Source organism: Chanos chanos, chromosome 16, assembly GCF_902362185.1.
Source record: "Chanos chanos chromosome 16, fChaCha1.1, whole genome shotgun sequence".
In the NCBI taxonomy this organism is placed as follows: domain Eukaryota; kingdom Metazoa; phylum Chordata; class Actinopteri; order Gonorynchiformes; family Chanidae; genus Chanos; species Chanos chanos.
In genome coordinates, this window is record NC_044510.1 from 16,761,614 (window position 1) to 16,771,613 (window position 10,000).

The window sequence follows — 10,000 nt, forward strand, 5'->3', positions numbered from 1 at the left end:
CACACATACACACGCGTGCATGTGCACTCACACGTATGGACACATACACACACAAACACACACACACACACACGTACGCACGCACAGATGCTCAGACAAGCATTGACATGTAAACACAGATGAACACTTATGCACGTATATATATTCACACAGACATATACCAACCTAGAAAAACAAACACTGGTTTACATCTCTTCCTTATGTTATCGTCAGCGCTGAGTGTTGTTTACTGTTTTAACCCTAACACACTGTAACTGTGGCCAATCCAGTCACTGCTCACCAGATGTGGGGGCTACGGTGGATTGTAACAGTGGGCAAGAACTCAACTGGACAAGACTGCAGTAGACTCCTCCATTCAACACCAGATCAGTTCTCACAGTCATTACATGTCACAGCACAATGAGGTTTCTCCTCCACATGCAACACTACACTACACCACACTACACTGCACTACACTGCACTACACTGCACTGCACTACACTACACTACACCACACTACACCACACTACACCACACTACACTACACTACACCACACTACACCACACTACACTACACTGCACTGCACTACACTACACTACACTACACCACACTACACCACACTACACCACACTACACCACACTACACTACACTACACTACACTACACTACACTACACTACACTACACCACACTACACTACACCACACTACACCACACTACACTACACTACACTACACTACACCACACTACACTACACCACACTACACTGCACTACACCACACTACACTACACCACACTACACTACACTACACCACACTACACTACACTGCACTGTACTACACTACACCATACTACACCACACTACACCACACTACACTACACTACACCACACTACACCACACTACACTACACTGCACTGCACCACACTACACTACACTACACTACACCACACTACACTACACCACACTACACTACACTGCACTACACTACACTACACTACACTACACTACACCACACTACACTACACTGCACTGCACCACACTACACTACACTACACTACACCACACTACACTACACCACACTACACTACACTACACTGCACTACACTGCACTACACTACACTACACTACACTACACTACACTACACTACACCACACTACACCACACTACACTACACTGCACTGCACCACACTACACTACACTACACTACACCACACTACACTACACCACACTACACTACACTACACTGCACTACACTGCACTACACTACACTACACTACACTACACCACACTACACTACACCACACTACACTGCACTACACCACACTACACTACACCACACTACACTACACTACACCACACTACACTACACCACACTACACTACACTACACCACACTACACCACACTACACTACACTGCACTGCACTACACTACACTACACCACACTACACTACACTACACTACACCACACTACACTACACTACACTACACTACACTGCACTACACCACACTACACTACACCACACTACACTACATTACACCACACTACACTACACTGCACTGCACTACACTACACCATACTACACCACACTACACCACACTACACTACACTACACCACACTACACCACACTACACTACACTGCACTGCACCACACTACACTACACTACACTACACCACACTACACTACACCACACTACACTACACTACACCACACTACACCACACTACACTACACTGCACTGCACTACACTACACCACACTACACTACACTACACCACACTACACCACACTACACTACACTGCACTGCACTGCACTACACTACACCATACTACACCACACTACACCACACTACACTACACTACACCACACTACACTACACTGCACTGCACTACACTACACCACACTACACTACACTACACTACACCACACTACACTACACTACACTACACCACACTACACTACACTGCACTGCACTACACTACACCATACTACACCACACTACACCACACTACACTACACTACACCACACTACACCACACTACACCACACTACACTGCACTACACTACACTACACTGCACTACACTGCACTGCACTACACTACACCACACTACACTGCACTACACTGCACTGCACTACACTACACCACACTACACTACACCACACTACACTGCACTACACTACACTACACCACACTACACTAAACTGCACTACACTGCACTACACCACACTACACCACACTACACTACACTACACCACACTACACCACACTACACTGCACTACACTGCACTACACCACACTACACCACACTACACTACACTACACCACACTACACTGCACTACACTGCACTGCACTACACTACACCACACTACACTACACTACACCACACTACACCACACTACACTGCACTACACTGCACTACACTACACTACACCACACTACACCACACTACACTGCACTACACTGCACTGCACTACACTACACCACACTACACTACACCACACCACACTAAACTGCACTACACTGCACTACACCACACTGCACTACACTACACTACACTACACCACACTACACTAAACTGCACTACACTGCACTACACCACACTGCACTACACTACACTACACTACACCACACTACACTAAACTGCACTACACTGCACTACACCACACTACACCACACTACACTACACCGCACTACACTGCACTACACCACACTACACTACACTACACTACACTACACTGCACTGCACTGCACTACACTGCACTACACTACACTACACCACACTACACTACACTACACCACACTACACCACACTACACTGCACTACACTGCACTACACCACACTGCACTACACTACACTACACTACACTGCACTGCACTGCACTACACTGCACTACACTACACTACACCACACTACACCACACTGCACTACACTACACTACAATACAACTACATTTTCACCATTCTAACAGTCTGAGAATTTCACTCAGATGGTGGTAGTTGTGATTTGGGCAATCTTTTAAATTATTATTCTTAGACATGTTTCATACTTATTGGTGGCTTGCAGTCAGAGAAAAGGAGCTCTGTGTTTTCTGTAGGTACTCATATTGTAAAATAAGCTCCTAATAGCAGTGAGATAAAATCCAGTCTTCAGTTCAACTTGAATGAATATTTATGCTTGAAATCGATAAATGCTATTGATTTAATGCATAAGTAAATTATAGTCCGCATTCACTTCATCCTGACACTCCACACTAGTACCAACCGCAAAAACTTCAAGTCCCGTAAATTCAAGTCCCGTTATTTTCGCAACGTTCATCTTCACTAGATGTTATTTATTTCCGTTGCTTTTAATCATTAGATTTTAGATTCAGAAGTGCCACGTCACATTAGATCTTGTTGAAAACTTACCTTGGGTGCGAGACAAAGTAGTGACAGTCGCTAAATTATTATTTTCCCTTCTTCGCGCTTAATCGCGCGCACTGCAAGGAAAAGGCGAGGATTTGCCTGCGCTGCAGCGCCTCAAAGCTCCGTTCAGATTGAGAGCTCAGACAGAGACAGGGAGAAATGTCGAGGGGGCGGGCGGAAGGAAAAGAACGTGAGCGACAAAACAGTTGTCAAATAAGCAGATCTCTCTGCCCTGTTTCCTAGAGAGAGAGAAAGAGAGAGGGCAGGAAAGATCGAGTCTCGGACGTGCCCCACCAGAGGCAATGAAGAGTGGTCAAATAACGGATTTTTAACAGCTAAGAGGCACACAAACACAAAGTGTAAAAGAGCACAAAGATGTACAAAATACACTCTGATTATTTATAAAATAGATATTGATGGCATATTCATAATGCATACTTCAAATAACATAGATAAGACATTAAAAAAGAGAAAAAAATGAAAGGTTATATATTCCTGTGACAAGGTTGGAATCCCTTTTTTGGAACAAGGAAGAAAATGATGGCTGTGACCGAGATGTGTTACTGAGGAATGTCTAAATACTGAAGTACTGAATGATTTAGCAAATCTTGTAAAAATACTCAACCTTTAGTGACCTTTAGTGACCCTCAGTGACCTGGCCTGCTCTCTGCTATTCTTCCACATTCCTCCTCAGAACAGAGATATTGGAATTATGTGAGGATGGATTTCTCTTGGTGAATTTGGTCTGGGTGTGTGGATTTCTGTTGGTGAATTTGGTTTTGCGCGGATGGATTTCTATTGGTGAACTTGATTTGTGTGTGTGGATTTCCGTTGGTGAATTTGGTCTGTGTGTGTGGATTTCTGTTGGTGAATTTGGTTTTGTGTGGATGGATTTCTGTTGGTGAATTTGGTTTTGTGGTTTGGATTTCTCTTGGTGAATTTGGTCTGGGTGTGTGGATCTCTGTTGGTGAATTTGGTTTTGTGTGTGTGGATTTCTGTCAGTGAATTTGGTTTGTGTGTGTGGATTTCTGTTGGTGAATTTGGTTTGTGTGTGTGGATTTCTGTTGGTGAATTTGGTGTGTGTGTGTGGATTTCTGTTGGTGAATTTTGTTTTGTGCGGGTGGATTTCTATTGGTGAATTTGGTTTTGTGTGTGTGGATCTCTGTCAGTGAATTTGGTTTGTGTGTGTGGATTTCTGTTGGTGAATTTGGTTTGTGTGTGTGGATTTCTGTTGGTGAATTTGGTGTGTGTGTGTGGATTTCTGTTGGTGAATTTTGTTTTGTGCGGGTGGATTTCTATTGGTGAATTTGGTCTGTGTGGATGGATTTCTTTTAGTCAGTTTAGTCCGGAATATTCTCAGCAACACTCTGTTAGCTCTGTAGGTTCATTTCAGCTGCTGTTGAATAGAGTGGTAAACTGGTTTTTGAGGAGGACAGAAAACATAAGGCGTGACATTAAACAGGTGAGTACTGCCAGAGACCGTATGGGGAAACCAGTGAACTTACAGGGCAACATACTGGTCTGGCTCTCAGAGTCTGTGTGTTTAGTATGAAGTACATCAGATGTCTGTACAGTTGGTTAAAAGTACAGTTTGGTTATTTTATGAAAATACTTAATTCATAACCACATTAGTCAGCTTTTCTAAACATCTTCCTAAAGGCAAGCAGACATCAGATCTCCCTGTCTTTAAAGAGAGTGGAAAAATCGTCATGAGACCAAAGAAAAGAACCATTTTAAAAAGACAATGTGATGTTTGTCTCTTAAAACCATAGTTTGGTTATTTTTATGAAATGCATTTGGCTTTTTCTATGTGGCCTTTAAATTACTCGTTATTACTGTGGTGTTCCTCCAGGCTTCTGTTACTTACTGCACAGTAAATATTCACTCCTTTTTTCTCTGCCAGACCTCCTTATGTCTTTCATTTTGCCTTCACTTTTTCCCCTACTCTCTCTCTCCCTCCCTCCTTCTCTCTCTCTTTCTCTCTCTCTCTTTCCTCTAAAGTTGCCCATTCCACTCTTTTCCAATCAAAACATTCTTTCACTACTCAGACTTTAAAAAGCACACAGGCTCTGGACCCTGGTCAGAAACCGAACCCCAGTAGGAAGGCAAGACTGCAGCTTCTCTCTCTGCCTCTCTCTCTCTCCCTCCCTCTCTCTCCTTCTCTCTTTCTCTCTCTCTCTCTCTCTCTCTCTCCTTCTCTCTCTTTCTCTGTCTCTCTCTTTCTCTGTCTCTCTCTCTCCCTCTCTCTCTTCCTCCTCTCTCTCCCTCCATCTCTCTCTCTCTCTCTCTCTCTCTCTCTCCTTCTCTCTTTCTCTGTCTCTGCCTCTCTCTCTTTCTCTGTCTCTCTCTCCCTCTCTCTCTCCCTCCCTCTCTCTCTCTCTCTCTCCTTCTCTCTTTCTCTGTCTCTGCCTCTGTCTCTCTCTCTCCTTCTCTCTCTTTCTCTGTCTCTCTCTCTCCCTCTCCCTCTATCTCTTTCTCTGTCTCTCTCTCTCCATCTTGACTGTGAAGTTGAACAGGAGCACTGCTGTCGTCTCTCACAGCAGAGACTGTGAGGACAAGCACATTTTTGGGGAGGTGGGGGAGTGCGACCTCCTCCTCTTCTAGTCCCCCACACACACACACTCCTCCTCTCCCACTGTTCCTCTCTCTCCATGGGAAATCAATTTCTCCGTCAAGGGGCAGCCCGCTGATTTTCAGTCAGCTATCAGATCAGATCTTTTCCACTCTGCTTGGAGTTCAGTCTCTTTTCTCTCTGTCTCTGCTTATTTTTCCTCACATCCAGCTGTTGGTCCTTCCCTGTGTGGGTGTAAGTGAGACTGCAGACACACCCAGAGACCTCAGCCGCACAGTTCTCAGTTCTGCCAACCCCACAGCCCAGCGGTCAGCCCTTAACCGGGACGCCACTACAGGGCTGTTAGAAAGCACACCACTGTTTTACTGACTGACAGTTATTCTAATGGCAGATTTTAGATGAAGACAGGGAACAGGATTGGACTAAAACATGAGTCAAGGCGAGATGTAGACTCTCAGTCACATTGTACAAGCTTTAAGCTCACAAAACAGCAATATGTATCAACTAAACATGTGTGTTTTACTATTCAAACAGATATTAAAACAGAGAGTTGAACAGATCCAGGACTGGTGCAGAATTTGTGTGGGTACTCTTGCTGGGTACTCCTGTTGGTTTTGGGTGGCCTGAGAGAGGGAGAACCTGCGGGGAAGAGTGGTTCTGAACTGAACTGAAACAAACAGCAAAAACAACAAAACAACAAAATTCAGCTGAATTGAGCTGAACTGAGCTAAACACCATTAAACACATGGTTAGTCTGTAATAAAAAAAAAAAGAAAAAAACCTTGGGCCTGTAACGGCCCACCGCTCTCGACAGACTACGGCAGCCCCATGTTCTCCTTGTGTTTTAGAAATTCCTGACTGTGGAAAAACTCGGTTCAGTAAAGCTGAAACCAAAAGCAGGAATAAAAATGAGGCAACTGTTTAGCTCTACGCCATAACAGGAGCTGGTGAGAGATCCGTGCTCTGTCGTGATGGAGCTGTGTGTAGCAGCTTCGCTGTTGGCCTTTGGCCCGTTCTAGCTGACAGAACTGACGCTGGCTCCGACTGGGCTCCGACCCGGCTGGGCCGTTCATCACACCAGAGAGACCACCGCAAAACCAAACTCCCCAACTATAACAGCACCATGTGACCCCACTCCTCTCTTCAGCCCCAAGGCTCTGTGTTTAGACGGGACTGCCATGACCTCTGAGGTAACAGACTCTCCTGGGAAATAAAAGAGAGAGAGAGAGAGAGAACCAGAGGAGAGAGAGAGAGAGAAGGAGAACCAGAAGAAAGAGAGAGAGCGAGAACCAAGAGAGAGAGAGAGAGAGAGAGAGAGAGAGAGAGAGCGTGAACCAGAAGAGAGAGAGAATGTGAACCAGGAGAGAGAGAGAGTGTGAACCAGGAGAGAGAGAGAGAGAGAGAGAGAGAGAGAGAGAGAGAGCGTGAACCAGGACAGAGAGAGTGAGTGTGTGAACCAGAAGAGAGAAAGAGAGAGAGAGAGAGCGTGAACCAGGAGAGAGAGAGAGAGAGAGAGAGAGAGAGAGAGCGTGAACCAGGACAGAGAGAGAAAGTGTGAACCAAAAGAGAGAGAGAGAGAGAGAGAGAGAGAGAAAGAGAGTAAGAGTGAGAGTGAACCAGGAGAGAGAGAGAGAGAGAGAGAGAGTGTGAACCAGAAGAGAGAGAGAGTGAACCAGGAGAGAGAGAGAGAGAGCATGAACCAGAAGAGAGAGAGAGAGAGAGAGAGAGAGAGAGAGAAAGAGAGAGTGTGAACCAGAAGAGAGAGAGAGAGAGAGAGAGAGAGAGAGAGAGAGAGAGAGAGTGTGAACCAGAAGAGCAGACAGATCCCTCAGGAGGACTTAAGAACACTGGACTGTTTTTCTGATGTTTCTCTTTGAAGAGTCAGTCTGTGGGTTACCACTGCAAGGCGTGAACTGAGTGTGTGTGTGTGTGTGTGTCTGTGTGTGTGTGTGTGTGTGTGTGTGTGTGTGAATTTGTAGGGTGCATAGCCTGGGAAAATTAGGGCCTCTAAACTCTAAGGTTAAGGGCAGGATCAACACTCACACACACATACACACACACACAAACATGCTGAGCTCAGAAGAGACTTTTGGGCTTATTATTCTTGCATGTTGCGGAGGACACACACACACAGGCTGTCAGTTTATGTTCACAGCATGGGAATGTTTGAGAGATGAGTTTATCAGACAGCAGACAGGCTTTGGATTATCATTATCAACACTGCTGGGACCAGTCACTGTCGTGTCACCAACCTACCACACTGACACTAATGATGAACTCTGTGTGTGTGTGCGTGTGTGTGTGCGCGTGTGTGTGTGTGTGTGCATGCGTGTGTGTGTGCATATGTGTGTGCGTGTGTGTGTGTGTCTGTGTGTGTGTGTGTGCGAGTGTGAGTGTGTGCGCGCGTGTGTGTGTGTGTGTGTGTGTATGTGTGTGTGTGTGTGTGTATGTGTGTGTGTGTGTGTGAGTGTGTGTGCGTGTGAGTGTGTGAGTGTGTATGTGTGTGCGTGTGCGTGTGTGTGTGTGTGTGTGTGTGTGTGTGTGTCAGTCGGGGGGGGGGGGGGAGGTCAGAGTTAAAAATATACTGCTCTCATTCATATTTCTGTTGCCATGGAGGGACTTAGTAAGAAAAACAAAAGGAGAGAGAGAGAGGGAGTGTGGGGGAAGAGGAGGAGAAAAGGGAACAGAGATGCCAGTAAAGACTGCCAGAATGAACAAAAAGATGAATGGATGGAAAAACAGAATAAGAGAGAGGATAGAGTGAACTGAAGAGAGGCCCGTTGTGTGAGAGAGGAGAGGAGGAGGGAGACGGAGGTGAAGGAAGAGGAGATTTGGGAGGATGAAAGGAGGATGGGAAGAGGGAGGGCTAGTAAAACAGGATGAAGAGTCTGTCAGACAGAGAAAAGATTTCTGCAAAAGAAATGGCTTTCACACAAACTGAGAACTCAGCCAAGAGACCCTCGGACTCTCTGAGAGATCTCTGAGTGATGTCTGAGTGATCTCTGTGTGATCTCTGATAGATGTCTGAGTGATCTCTGAGTGATCTCTGTGTGATCCCTGTGTGATCCCTGTGTGATATCTGTGTGATCTCTGTGTGATCTCTGTGTGATCTCTGATAGATGTCTGAGTGATCCCTGAGTGATCTCTGTGTGATCTCTGTGTGATCTCTGTGTGATCTCTGTGTGATCCCTGTGTGATCTCTGATAGATGTCTGAGTGATCTCTGTGTGATCTCTGAGTGATCCCTGTGTGATATCTGAGTGATCCCTGTGTGATCCCTGTGTGATCTCTGTGTGATCCCTGTGTGATCTCTGATAGATGTCTGAGTGATCTCTGTGTGATCTCTGAGTGATCCCTGTGTGATATCTGAGCGATATCTGAGTGATCCCTGTGTGATATCTGAGCGATATCTGAGTGATCCCTGTGTGATCTCTGATAGATGTCTGAGTGATCTCTGTGTGATCTCTGATAGATGTCTGAGAGATGTCTGAGTGATCCCTGTGTGATATCTGATAGATGTCTGAGTGATCTCTGTGTGATCTCTGATAGATGTCTGAGAGATGTCTGAGTGATCCCTGTGTGATATCTGAGCGATATCTGAGTGATCCCTGTGTGATATCTGAGCGATATCTGAGTGATCTCTGTGTGATCTCTGATAGATGTCTGAGCGATATCTGAGTGATCCCTGTGTGATCTCTGATAGATGTCTGAGTGATCTCTGTGTGATCTCTGATAGATGTCTGAGAGATGTCTGAGTGATCCCTGTGTGATATCTGATAGATGTCTGAGTGATCTCTGTGTGATCTCTGATAGATGTCTGAGAGATGTCTGAGTGATCCCTGTGTGATATCTGAGCGATATCTGAGTGATCCCTGTGTGATCTCTGTGTGATATCTGAGTGATCTCTGTGTGATCTCTGTGTGATATCTGAGTGATCCCTGTGTGATATCTGAGTGATGTCTGAGTGATCTCTGTGTGATATCTGAGCGATGTCTGAGTGATCTCTGAGTGATCTCTGAGGGACGGCTTTGAGAAAGAG